We start from the raw sequence: 12595 nt of genomic DNA, 5'->3' as shown, positions 1-12595 counted from the left end.
AGGAGAATATGTTCTCTCAAGCCATCGGCTTTCTTGTTTTGGTTAGTTTGGTTTTTTTTTTTTTTTTTTTTTTTTTGGTTTTTTGCTTGTGTGTGTGTGTGTGTGTGTGTTGCAGATGGTTTCTTTTTCTCTGCAGGAGATTTTTATTTTGATGTCATCCCATTTGTTTCTTTTCTCCTTATTTTCCATTACCCTAGGAGTTATATTGATAAAGAGCTTCTTTGAAATATGTCTCATATTTTTCTGCCTATGGATTCTTCCAAGATTTTTATGTTTTCCCTCTTACAATTAAATCCTTTATCCATTTTGTGTTTATTTTCCTCTATGGTGTGATGCGGTGGTCTACTTTCATTATTTTGCATGTATCTATCCAATTTCTCCAACATCCTGTATTGAAAAGACTGTCTTGACTCCATTGTATGCTCTTGCCTCCTTTGTCAAATATTAATTGGGCATAAAGTATCAGGTCTATTTCTATGTTCTCAGGTGTGTTCCATTGGTCTACTAGTACACGTCTGTTCATCTGCCAGTACCAGCGAGCTTGAGAACAGTGGCTTTGAAATATAACTTGACATCCGCAATTGTGAACGGCCAACATTGTTCTTCTCTCTTAAGATTACTGGGACTATTGCAGGTCTTTTTATTTTTTATTGTATATGAATTTCTGGAGACTTTGTTCTAGGTCTGAGAAATATGTCATTGATATTTTAATGGGGGTTACAGTAAATCTGTAGAATGCTTTGTGTAGCATGGCCATTTTAATGAGATTTATTCTACTAATACATGAACATGGTATATTCTTCATTTGTTTATGTCTTCCTCTACATCTTTTTTCAATGTCCTGTAGTTCTCAGAGTAAAGATCTTTTACTTATTTAGTTAAGTTTATTCCTAGGTATCTTCATTTATTTGTTGCAATTGTAAATCGGATTGTTGTTTTTGTTTGTTTGTTTCTTTTTCTGTGAATTCTTTATTGGTGTATCAAAAAGACATAGATTTCTGGGTGTCAATTTTGTATTTTGCTACATTACCAAATTCATTTATTAAATGAAGAACTTGTTTTATGGTACACTGAAGGAGTTCAATACATATTGATCCTTTTACTTTACATTTATCTTTTAGGATTTGTGGGCAGCTGAGATTTGGATTTGTCTCATGATATTTCTGTCTTTTTTTTTTTTTTTTTTGGTAGAGCAAATTACTTGATCTTTCTTATTTTTTCCCAATGATTCTTTTTTTTTAAATTTTTTTATTGCTTAAAGTATTACAAAGGGTATTACATATGTTTCTGCCGGGAGCCAGTCCATCCTTGCTGTTTCAAAGGACCTGGCATATATGGCATACTGTTCTTAAAATGTTTGCTCACCTTCTTGGCACTATGTGTTTTAAACAAGGTCTCCTCTCTGAGAAAGGTTGTTTCCCCAGGTAGGGATTTTCCCCTGAAGTTAGGGAGGGACTAAAACCCCTCAACTAATTGCCAGGCGGGTAAATAATCACTTTAACTACGAACAATCATGCTTAAGCTACATAATCTTTACTCCCTGGAATGGAGATAAGAAACGCCCTAACCTTTGTAATAGAGATTGATAGGATTGAATAAACTTGTATAAATACAGATATAACAAGACAGCGAGAGACAGAACTTAGATGAAGATCCGAGACACAGAACTTAGAAGACAGAACCTACACAGAACGTTCTCTAGAGACAGAAGAACTTCGCTGGAGAGAACATGGCAAAAGATCCTGGACTGAACCTGACTACAGAAATTGGCAAGAAAACCTGACTGGAACCTGGGGACTGAACCTGGCTGGAGAACCTAGCGAGGGAAGATGGCTACAGAACCTAGCTGGAGAACCTGGAGAACCTGGCTGGAGAACCTAGCAAGAGAACATGTATACAGAACCTGGCTGGAGAACTGAAGCAGAACCTCTCTGGAGATCCAGACCAGAACTTGGCTGGAGATCCTGGCTGGAGATCCTGGCTAGGCTGCTGATCAACTGAGCACTGTCTCCGTGTACTTCCTTCTTTGCCAACTCCATCCACACCTTTGGGGACCCCTGGACCTGCTGGGGTTGGACCCCAGCATGTTTCCTTCCCCCCCGCCCCGCCGCCCTTGACAATCCCCTGACCTCCCTTACCCCCCAAGTGTCTTATGTCTATTGGTTATGCTTATATGCATGCATAGAAGTCCTTCGGTTGATCACTTAACTCCCTTCCTCCTGCCCCCCAACCCTCCACGGCCTTCACGCTGCAGTTTGACATTCTGTTTGAGGCAGCTCTGCCTCTGTATCTATTATTGTTCAAAAGTTTATAATGGATTCACTTATCCATGAATGAGTGAGATCATGTGGTATTTTTCCTTCATTGACTGACTTATTTCACTTAGCATAATGCTCTCCAGTTCCATCTCATGATTTTTCTTGAGTTCAGAAGTCCATTTATTTGATTTATGAAGAATAGTTGATGTTGTTTCTCGAGTGCTAAGCAGTAGAAAATGTAGTTTGTGTACACATTATTCCTGAGGGTCTTCTCTCAAGTGATATTTAGTAGCCTACACACTATGTTGCATAATGATTATTTATAAGACAAAATCCCCATTTATTGGGCAGTTACTTTCTACCAGAGGCCTTGTGCTCAAAATTGTGCATGGGTGCAGTCTGGCCGGCCTGGCCCCAAAGCAATCCTTTGGTCATCCTCAATTTGGTCATGCCACACGCAGCCAGATTAATATGGTAGCACATCCAGTACTCACTAACAGGAGTGGTGATAGTGGCCATCCCTGTCTTGTTCCTGTTCTTGGGTGACTTGTTTTCTGTTTTGGGCTATTGAGTATGGTGTTGGCTGTATGTTTGTCATATAAGGCTTTTATTATGTTGAAGTATGATCCCTCGATTCCCAGTTTGCTGAGAGTTTTTACCAAAAAGTGTGTTGGGTTTTGTCAAATTCTTTTTCTTCATGAATTTATATGATTATGTGATTTTTATCTCTCAATTTGTTTATTTTTCTCTCTCAATTTTATATATCATGTGTATTGATTTGGGGATGTTGCACCATCATTTCATGCCCAGAATAAATCCATGTGCTCATGGTTTATGATCTGTCTGATGTAATGCTGGCTCTGATTTGCTAGGATTTTGTTGAGGATTTTAGAATCTATGTTCATCAGAGATACATTGGCTTGTAATTCTCTTTCTTTGCAGTATCTACATCTGCTTTGGGATTAGGGTAATGCTGGCTTCTAGAAATAGCTTGGAATTGTTCCTTCCTCTTGAATTTTTTGGAATAGTGTGAGGAGGAAAGCTTTTAGTTTCAATGTTTTGTAAAACCTCCTGTGAAGCTGTCTGGCCCAAGCATTTGGTTGTGGGAAGTTTTTCAATGACTGCTTCAATTATCTTCTGTTTATTCATCTATTCAGACTTTTTTATTCTTCTTGATTGAGTTTTAGCAGGTTGTACTTTTCTAGGAATACATCCACTTGTTCTAGGTTGACCAGTTTGTTGGAATAGAGTTGTTCATAGTATTTTTACAACCGTTTTTATTTATTTGGGGTCAGTTGTTATTTTGCCTCTTATATTTCTGATTGTTTATTTGGGTCCTCTCTCTGTGCTTCCTGGTGAGTCTGGAAGAAGTTCATCAATCTTATTTATCCTTCCAAAGAACCAGCTCTTGGTTTTATTGATATTTTGTAGTGATTTATTTTTTTTTTTTTGGTATCCATTTTATTTAATTCTGCTGTGATTTTTACTATTTCCTTCCTCCTGCTCAGTCTGGGCTTTTCTTGTTGTTCTCTTTCTAATTCTTTAAGTTGTAGAGTTAGATAATTTATTACCAGTTATTTTTTGTTTTTTGTTTTGTGGCTCTAATGCTATGAACTTCTCTCTCAGAACTGCTTTCAGTATATACCATTGAATTTGAATTGTTGTGTTTTCATTGACATTTCTTTCCAGGATGTTTTTAATTTCTTTTTTGATGTTTTTGATAACACAAACATTGTTTAATAATGTACTATTTAGCCTGCAAGTATTTGAATTTTTGTTAATTTTTATTGGAGGTTATATCTAATATTAGAGGCCCGGTGCACAAAATTCTTCCATGAGGGGTGGTGGTGTTCCTTCAGATCAGCCTATACCCTCTCCAATCTGGGATTGCTGGCTCCTAATTGCTCACCTGCCTGCCTGCCTACCTGCCTGTTGACCCCTAACTGCCCCCCCCCCCCCACCTACAGCCTGATTGACCCTCACTGCCTCTACTTGCTGTTCTAATCTCCCCTAACTGCCCCACCAGCTGGCCTGGTCTCCCCTAACTGCCCTGTGGTCGACCAGGTCACCTCCATCTGCCCCCTACCTACTAGCCTGGTGGCCCACAACTGCCCCTTCACCAGCCTAGTCACCTTTCACTTCCCCCTCCCACACACACACACTGCCGGCCTAATCACCCCCAACTAAGCCCCTGCCAGGCTGGTCACCCCTAAATCTCCCCCTGCCAGTTTGGTCAGCTTTTACTGCCCCATCACCCGCTGGCCTTGGCACTTTCAACTGCTCCCCTACTGGGCTGGTTTCATTCTATTGTCACCCTTGTCTGCCTGGTTGCCCCTCAGAGCACCCCCATTGGCCTGGTTGAACCACACAACTTTCTGTTCAGTTGTTTGTTTGTCCCTCACTAAGCCACAACTGGCCTGGTCGCCCCAAGTAGCCTGATGTCCAGTCATTTGGTCGTGGCTCATTAACCCCCCCGCCAGTCTGGTCTCCCCATGCAGCCTGGCTGTTCAGCCATTTGCTTGTCTCTCACTAAATGTCCTGACAGCCAGGTCATAGGTAACCATCTAGCCAGGGTGTGAGGAATAATTTGCATATTACCTCTTTATTATATAGTAGTATGCCTTTGTAATCAGAGAAGATGCTTGATATGACTTCCATCTTGTTTAATTTGAAGAGACTTTGCTTGTGTCTCAAGTGGTCTATCTTTGAAAATCTCCCATGTACACTTAAGTAGAATGTATATTCTGTATCTTTGGGGTGAACTGTTCTGAAGATGTTGATTAAGTCTGACTGATCTGTAGAGTTGTTTAGGATTGTTGTCCCCTGTGGTGGCCTTCATGTTAAAGTCTATTTTGTCAGATATGTTTATTCCTAGTCTAGCTTGTCTTTTCTTTTCCATTTGCATGCAAAATTCACTCTCATTCTGTGTGAGTCTTTTGTTTTGAGGTGGGTCTCTTGTTGACAGTGTATAGTTGAGTCATATTTTTGAATCCATTCTGCAACCCTACGCCTTTTGACTGGAGTATTTAGGCCATTTATTTTAAGGTTTATTATTGATAGATACTGATTTATTGCCATTTTAATTTTGTATGCCTAGGTTTCCCTCTCATTTCTTCTTCTCATTACAGCAGTCCCTTTAGGGTTTCTTGTAATTCTGGCTTTGTGGTGCTGTATTCTTTAGCCATTCTTTGTCTGGGAAGCTCTTTATTTAAACAACTATTTTGAATGACGGCCTTATTGGATATAGTAATTTTAGTCTCAGAACCTTGCTTTCCATTACATTAAGTACTTCATGTCATTCCCCTCTGGCCTGTAGAGTTTCTGATGAGAAACCAGGTGTCAGCCCTCATTGGTACTTTATTGTAGGAAACACATTTCTTTTCTTTTGCTGCCTTGACAATTATCTCTTTTTCTTTAATTTTTGGCACTTTAATTATTATGTGTCTGGGAATGGGCCTGTTTGAGTTCTTCTTGATTGTGGTTCTCTGTGGTTCCTGCAATTGTGTGACATTTTCCTATATGAAGTTAGGGAAGTTCTCTGCCATTGTTTCTTCAAACACCTTCTCTATGCCTCTTTGGGCACACCCACTACTCTAATATTGTTATATTTCCCGTAGTCACACAGTTCCTTTAACCTGTCCTCCTGTTTATTAATTGTTTTTTTTCTGGTTTTTCTAATTGAGTGATATTTTCTCTCTGACTAATAATTCCCTGATTTGATCCTCAGCTTTCCTAATATGCTGTGTATTTTTTCCAATTGCTTCTTTACTAGTGTTATGTCATTTTTTTTTGTAGAACTTTTCTTTTTTCATAGCTACTATATATTTTTTTCATTCTATTGAACATTTTTACCATGATTGCTCTGAACTCTGATTCAGATAAATTTCTTATCTCTACTTCATTTTTCTCTTCTGAGAATTCTCTAGTTCTTTCATTTTGGGGTTATTTCTTTGTTTCCTAATTTTGGCTTTCTGTTAGAGTTTGTGATGATGAGTTATGTAGATCCTCTATCAGTGGTTCTTAATCTTCTGGCCCTTTATTTTTATTTATTTATTTTTTAATTTATTTTTGTATTGCTTAAAGTATTACAAAGGGTATTACATATGTGTCCATTCTCCCCTCCCCCACCCGCCCTAGACAGTCCCCTAGCCTCCTCTATTCCCCAGTGTCCTATGTCCATTGGTTATGCTTATATGCATACATACAAGTCCTGTGGTTGATCTCTTACACCCTACCTCCTGCCCCCAAACCCTCCCCGGCCTTCCCACTGCAGTTTGACAATCTGTTTGAGGCAGGTCCGCCTTTGTATCTATTATTGTTCAAAAGTTTATAATGGTCTCTATTATCCATGAATGAGTGAGGTCATGTGGTATTTTTCCTTCATTGACTGGCTTATTTCACTTAGCATAATGCTCTCCAGTTCCATCCATGCCATTGCAAATGGTAAGAGTTCCTTCCTTTTTAGAGCAGCATAGTATTCCATCGTGTAGATGTACCACAGTTTTCTAATCGATTCATCTACTGTTGGGCACTTAGGCTGTTTCCAGATCTTAGCTATGGTGAATTGTGCTGCTATGAACATAGGGGTGCATATATCCTTTCTGATTGGTGTTTCTGGTATCTTGGGATATATTCCTAGAAGTGGGATCACAGGGTCAAATGGGAGTTCCATTTTCAGTTCTTTAAGGAGACTCCATACTGTCTTCCATAGTGGCTGCACCAGTCTGCATTCCCACCAGCAGTGCACAAGTGTTCCTTTTTCTCCACATCCTCTCCAGCACTTGTCGTTTGTTGATTTGGTGATGATAGACAGCCTGACAGTTGTAAGATGGTACCTCATTGTTGTTTTGATTTGCATCTCTTGGATGATTAGTGACTTTGAGCATGTTTTCATATGTCTCTTGGCTTTCTGAATGTACTCTTTTGAAAGGTGTCTATTTAGATCCTTTGCCCATTTTTTCATTGGATTGTTTATCTTCCTTTTGTTAAGTTGTAAGTGTTATCTATAAATTTTGGAGATTAGGCCCTTATCAGATATGACATTGGCAAATATGTTTTCCAACACAGTGGGTTTTCTCGTTGTTTTGTTGATGGTTTCTTTTGCTGTGCAGAAGCTTTTTATTTTGATGTAGTCTCATTTGTTCATTTTTTCTTTAGTTTCAAGTGCCCTGGAAGCTGTATCAGTGAAGAAATTGCTTTGGCATATGTCTGAGATTTTGTGGCCTTTGGATTCTTCTAGAATTTTTATGGTTTCCTGTCCTACATTTAAATCCTTTATTCATTTTGAATTTATTCTTGTGTATGGTGTAAGTTGGTGGTCTAGTTTCATTTTCTTGCATGTATCTGTCCAATTTTCCCAACACCATTTATTGAAGAGACTATCTTGACTCCATTGTATGTTCTTGCCTCCTTTGTCAAATATTAATTGAGCATATTGGTTTGGGCCGATTTCTGGGCTCTCTATTCTATTCCATTGATCTATATGCTTATTCTTGTGCCAGTACCAGGAAGTTTTGAGAACAGTGGCTTTTTAAAACAACTTGATATGTGGTATTGAGATACCACCTACTTTGTTCTTTTTCAGGATTGCTGCAGCTATTTGGGGTCTTTTTTTATTCCAGGTGAATTTTTGGAGAGTTCGTTCTAGATCTCTGAAGTATGCCGTTGGTATTTTAATGTGAAGTATGTTGAATTTATAGATTGCTTTGGGTAGTATGGACATTTTGATGATGTTGAATCTACCAATCCATGAACACGGTATGTTCTTCCATCTGTTTATGTCTTCCTCTATATCTTTTTTCAACGTCCTGTAGTTTTCTGAGTAGAGGTCTTTTACCTCTTTAGTTAAGTTTATTCCTACGTAGCTTAATTTTTTTGGTCCGATGGTAAACGGGATTGTTTTTATAATCTCTCTTTCTGAAAGTTCACTATTGGTGTATAGAAATGCCTCAGATTTCTTGGGGTTAATTTTGTATCCTGCTATTTTGCCAAATCCATTTATTAAGTCTAGTAGCTTTTTGATCGAGTTCTAGGGTTTTGTATGTATAATATCATGTCCTCTGCAAATAAGGACAGTTTTACTTCCTCTTTTCCAATTTGGATGCCTTTTATTTATTCTTCTTGCCTAATTGAAATGGCTAACAATTCCAGTACTATGTTGAACAGGAGTGGTGAGAGGGGGCATCCCTGTATTTTTCCTGTTCTTAGGGGTAATGGTGTTACTTTTTGTCCATTGAGTATGATGCTGGCTGTGGGCCTGTCATATATGGCTTTTATCATGTTGAGGTATGATCCTTCTACTCCCACCTTACTGAGAGTTTTTATCAAAAATGGGTGGTGAATTTTGTCAAATGCTATTTCTGCATCAATTGATATGACCATGTGGTTTTTTTCTTTCAATTTGATTATGTGATGTATCACGTTTATTGATTTGCAGATATTGTACCATCCTTGCATCCCTGGGATAAATCCTACTTGGTCATGATGTATGATCTTTCTTATGTACTGCTGGATCCGATTTGCTAAGATTTTGTTGAGGATTTTGGCATCTATGTTCATGAGGGATATTGGCCTGTAATTCTCTTTCATTGAGTTGTCTTTACCTGGTTTTGGTATTAGGGTGATGCTGGCTTCATAGAATGAGCTTGGAAGTGTTCCTTCCTCTTGGATTTTTTGTAGGAGTCTGAGGAGGATAGGTTTTAGTTCTTCCTTGAATGTTTGGTAAAACTCCCCTGTGAAGCCATCTGGTCCGGGGCTTTTGTTTGATGGAAGCTTTTTGATGACTGCTTCAATTTCTTCCATAGTTATTGGCCTGTTGAGGTTTTTAGATTCTTCCTGATTGAGTTTTGGAATGTTGTATTTTTCTAGGAATTTGTCCATTTCCTCCAGGTTGTCTAGTTAGTTTGAGTAGAGCTGTCCATAGTATTTTTTAACAATCATTTGTATTTCTGTGGGGTCTGTTGTTATTTCGCCTCTATCATTTCTGATTGTGTTTATTTTGTTCCTTTCTCTTTGCTTCTTCGTGAGTCTGGCTAGAGGTTTGTCAATTTTGTTTATCCTTTCAAAGAACCAGCTGTTGGTTTCATTGATTTTCTGTATTGTTTTTGGTCTATATGTCATTTATTTCTGCTGTAATCTTTATTATCTACTTCCTTCTGCTCACTCTGGGGTTTCCTGTTGCTGTGTTTCTAATTTTTGAGTTGTAGAGTTTGATGATTTACTACCATTTTTTCTTGTTTTTTGAGATAGGCCTGTAGAGCTATAAACTTCCCTCTCAGGACTGCTTTCATTGTGTCCCATAGGTTTTGGATTGTAGTGTTTTCATTGTCATTAGTTTCCAGGATGTTTTTGATTTCTTCTTTGATCTCATTGTTAACACAATCAATATTTAATAACATGATATTCAGCTTAGAAATGTTTGAGTATTTGGGGTTGTTTTTATTGTAGTTTATTTCTAATATTTCGCCATCGTGGTCTGAGAAGATGCTTTTTATGATTTCAATATTCTTGAATTTGGGGAGACTTTGTTTGTGACCCAATATGTGTTCTAATTTTGAAGATGTCCGATGAGCACCTGAGGTGAACGTATATTTTGTGGCTTTGGGGTGAAGTTTTCTGAAGATGTTAATTAAGTCCATCTGATCTAGTGAGTCATTTAGGATTGCTCTATCTTTGCTGATTGTTTGTCTAGCAGACTTATCCAGTGAAGTCAGTTGTGTATTTAGTCCCCTACTATGATTGTATTGTTGTCGATCTCTCCTTTGATATCTTCCAGGAGTTTTTTTTTTTAATGAATTTTGGTGCTCCTGCATTGGGTGCATATATGTTTACCAGAGTTATATCTTCTTGTTGTATTGATCCCTTTAGTATTATGAAGTGGCCTTCCTTATCTCTTGTTAAGGCCTTCACTTTGAGGTCTATTTTGTCCGATATAAGTATTGGTACCCCAGCTTTCTTTTCCTTTCCATTTGCCTGAAAGATATGTTTCCATCCCTTCACTTTCAGTCTGTGTGAGTCCCTTCTAATGAGGTGGGTCTCTTGTAGACAGCAGACGTATGGGCCATGTTTTTTTTTTTTTTTTTTATCCATTCAGCCACTCGATGTCTTTTGGTTGGAGCATTTAGTCCGTTTACGTTTAAAGTTATTATTGACAGGTACTTGTTTGTAGCCATTTCTTTTTTTGTGTGGCTGTTTTCTTTCTGAGCTTTTTATTTCTTCTTTTTACACCAGTCCCTTTAGCATTTCTTGCACTGCTGGGTTGGTGGTGGTAAACTCCCTTAGTCTTTTTTTTGTCTGTGAAGCTTCTTATTTCCCCTTCAATTTTGAATGATAGCCTTGCTGGATAGAATCTCTCTCTTGCAGCTTTTAAGATTCTCTCTTTGTCCTGAACATTTGCCATGGTAATTATGATGTGTCTTGGTGTGGGTCTTTTTGGGTTCACCTTGTTTGGGACTCTCTGGGCTTGTGTGACTTTTTTCTTCCCCACCTCAGGGAAGTTTTCTGATATTATTACTTTGAGTAGGTTTTCTAATCCTTGTTCCTCTTTCTGTTGTTCTGGCACCCCTATTATTCGTATGTTGTTTCGTTTCATGTTGTCCCAAAGCTCCCTTAGGCTCTCCTCCTGTCTTTTAATTTTTTTTTCCAATTGCAATACAGTTTGGATGTGTTTTGCTTCCTTGTCTTCTAATTCACTAATTCGGTCCACCGCTTCTCCTAGTCTACTGTTGATACTTTCAATGGTGTTTTTTATTGCAGCTATATCACTCTTCATTTCTCATTGGGTCTTACTTAAGTTGTTGATTTTTTTCATCTGCTTCTTCTAGCTTCTTGCATATGTTATTGATTTTTTCCTCTATCCATTTTATGAACTCTAGGACCCTTATTCTGAATTCTTTTTCGGTCTTGTTGTATGCCTCTGTATCACTTAGCTGCTTTTCTGGGTAGTCCTCTTTTTCTTTCATTTGGGGGCTTCTTTGTCTAACCATGTTTGATCTCACTGACATATCTAGACGTTGAGTTGTTCAGTGGCTGCTCCCTTGGTGGCAGTGACTCCTTGAGCTGTGGTTGCTCTTTGGACGGTTGCGGTAGCAGCTGCTTCTCAGTTGGCAGCAGCTCCTCTGGTGGGTGCTGTTCACAGCTGTGGTAGCTCTTCTGGCTGGTAGGGGGATGTTTCACATACAGCTGCTGTTCCTCAGACAGAGGGTGTGGTGCACAGGAGGCTGCTGTTGTTTGGATCTGTTGCGTTTATTTAAAGGCACAAAATACAACACAACAAGGCACCGCGTACCAGGCACCTTTCTGGCCCTTCAAAAACACTTCCTCATGTTGTGACCCAACCATAAAACTATTTTCGTTGCTACTTCATAACTGTAATGCTGCTACTGGTATGAATCGTAATGTAAATATCTGATATGCAGATTGGTCTTAGCCAACCCCTGTGAAAGGGTCGTCCGACCGCCAAAGGGGTCGCGACCCACAGGTTGAGAACCGCTGCTCTACACCTCTCAGTCTGTCATGCAGGACAGTGTTAAAGGCTCTTTCTGAGTAATTAGGTCAGGCAAAGACTCAAAGACTCAAGAGACCACCTCTGGCTACACACTTGTAGGCTTCTGACTTGAATTGGCCCTGTGGCAGTCATCCTAGGGCAAGAGATTTTTTCAACATGTCGGGGCAGTGACTTCTACTGGAGACCGTCATTCTTAATCTCTTAAGTGGCCTCTGAGCAAAGTTTTTAAAATATGGTGTGTCAACTGTACTATTCCCAGACAGGCAAATGTCTGTGTGGGAAAGATGTCCTCCTCTGCATGAGGGAATGACTCCTCTCAGGAGTCTTGGGTGTCTATCTTCTGAGCTGTATCAACTGAGTCCCTAATCCTGGCTTCTTCCCTCACAGCTCCAGTGCACTTCACCCTCCCGTTGCCAGAGCACAGGTAAATTTGTCTGTTGGCCCTTTAGGAGAATGCCTGAGTATCGATCATTCTGTCCCTGTTCGATAGCTGGGGGCGAGAAGGGCAGCGTGGTGGGAGGACAGTTGGGGGTGAGCAGGCCAGTAGGCAGAGTGGATAGGGAAGATCAGGCAGGCAGGCAGGCCGGAGAGCCGTTAGGAGGCATTGGTGCTGAATTGCAAGAGGGATATGTGACTTCTGGCTTAGGCTCAATTAATAAACTGGCAGTCGGACATCCCCCAAGGCGTCCCAGATTAGAGACAGTGCAGGCCAGGTTGAGGGACACACCTTCCTGTGAACGAATTTCATGCACTGGACCACTAGTATATCCATAAAGATATATTGTGATTCCAAGAATCATATGCTTTTTCAGGAAATATGGCAACCAAATTA

Source organism: Myotis daubentonii, chromosome Y, assembly GCF_963259705.1.
Source record: "Myotis daubentonii chromosome Y, mMyoDau2.1, whole genome shotgun sequence".
In the NCBI taxonomy this organism is placed as follows: domain Eukaryota; kingdom Metazoa; phylum Chordata; class Mammalia; order Chiroptera; family Vespertilionidae; genus Myotis; species Myotis daubentonii.
Note: the sequence above shows the minus strand (reverse complement) of the source record.